The sequence below is a fragment of the Etheostoma spectabile genome, chromosome 12 (genome assembly GCF_008692095.1).
Source record: "Etheostoma spectabile isolate EspeVRDwgs_2016 chromosome 12, UIUC_Espe_1.0, whole genome shotgun sequence".
NCBI classification, from domain to species: Eukaryota; Metazoa; Chordata; class Actinopteri; order Perciformes; family Percidae; genus Etheostoma; species Etheostoma spectabile.
In genome coordinates, this window is record NC_045744.1 from 30246275 (window position 1) to 30248272 (window position 1998).

Genomic DNA, 1998 nt, shown 5'->3' on the forward strand with positions numbered 1-1998 from the left:
CACACACACACACACACACACACACACACACACACACACACACACAAGTTTCTAAGTTGATAGTTAGATGAATGATGAATCCATTCAGCTGCTTCAGTTTCAGGGACCTGCAGAAGCCCAGTGTTAACAATGTCCCTGTTGTGTTCAAGTGGTGTATTGCATTCAAGTGAAATGGAACATGGTAATATTTGAGGTCTAATATTACGATTTTCTAAATCCTAAACCCTAATTTGTTGGGATGTATTTTTAAGTTGGTACCACTGATACAATCAGATGACTCTACTGTCAAATATATCTGTACTTTGTGTAGATTGCAAATGAAAACACAATCTTTTATTTTAAAACTACAGTTTTCAGTTAAAGTACCTGAAGCTCATATCAGTTTCAACTTATGATTGTCACACTCAACTGTAAAGCTGAGGGAACTAATAGGACTTTAGGCTGCCAGCAGTCTGTCTCCACACTGACAACATATTGCAGGCAGAGGCCTCAGGCCAGAACATGGCATTGTTTTATGTCCGTGTGTCCTGAAGGCATCATGAGGCTCTGTTGTGCAAGAAGGGGGGCGCTCACACACACTCATGCGCGCTACCCCTGCAGAAAGTAGGTTTTTAGAACACATCTGACATCATGCTCATCAATTGGTTTTGGTTTTTCTCCAAAGGTTGTATATTGAGAAGATGAATCACTATGTTGGTAAAAACCATGCCCTAATCCTTGATTGGTAAAGTGGTGTTAAAGGAATAGTAATCTAAATAAAAATCGAGGAATCTCTGTGTGCGTGTATGAGTGTCTGCTGCATGCGTAGTACAGCAGGAGTTGCTACATCCCTAGAAGGCTCATTGGTGTGGCTACCGCTGTCATGCCAAAAAGTGATCATCCGCCAAAAAACTGATTTCTGTCTATCCTACATGCAAATAATGAAATGAATCATACACAAACACATGTTAAATGAACGCCCAGGCTCTTGGGTTCTCCAGCACGTTGTTTTGTGGCCGGTGGTTGCTACATTTCTCCGGCCGTTCTGTGCGCTGTAGCCGCTTCCCCCGTAGGCTGAGCCAGGCTCCATGCTACCCCCCGCACCACTACGCACATCACTACCTGGATGTGCGACCACTAGACCACGCATGATAGAACCAAATGTTATGAGAGTATCATAGCGCAAGAACGGCAGTTGTGTTGAGTGACTTCAGTGTGTTGTCAGGCAAGGAAAGCGAGCAGGAGTAACAATGCGGCTTTGTGAGGAAAAAGAGGGGGAAAAAAAAATGTAGTGAAGACAATGTGAACGATAAAACAACAAACTTCTACAGACACAGTGGTTTCATCTGTAGTTAGTAGCCTACTGCCAGACAGGGCTTTGGCCCCGGAGGGAACGTCTTCCCTGTGCTTCCCGACCACATTCTGGGAGCCCCAAATAGCAAAGGTGGAACACGCGCTGTTAGTTAAATGAAGTTGAAATTTTGTTGAGAAAAAAAATGACAGGGACCAAGGATTTGGTTTGCATCAAAGAGACACTGCACCAGTCTAAATAAGAAATCAGCCGCTATTGGTAAATAGCTATGCAGAGAGTGCTAGGTTCTGTTTAAAGGCCTATAGAGGCCAGACCTGGGGGCAATTGGAAATGAAAAATGAATACAATTTGACACAATAAATATTTTATTAAAGAATATGAGAACAAGATAGCTAACAATCTCACCAAGTGTGCTTCATACTATTCAAACGCAGGTGTAGTTACACTGGTCCAATTCAATACGGCCACGCATCATACAGATGTCTTTTTAACATTTATATCCACATTTCCATCCTCAAGACACAGTGAAAACTACAAAGAAAATAAACACATGAAATATATTGAGTCAAATATACTTTCAGTCATTTTACAACCTCTTACACACGTTTCTTTAAAAGACGGGCCCCACAATGTTAGCGTCACAACAGAACGTAAAGTGCATTCAATACAAAGAAATTACAACAAATATTCAACAAATGTAACAAAGC

At 41.6% G+C, this 1998-nt stretch overlaps 1 long non-coding RNA gene across 1 annotated transcript in view; it reads right to left on the reverse strand.

Moving 5' to 3' along the window:
* The window catches only part of LOC116699102 (uncharacterized), a 10420-nt gene that overhangs the window by 3911 nt on the left and 4511 nt on the right, over window positions 1-1998 (reverse strand). The window lies entirely within an intron of this gene.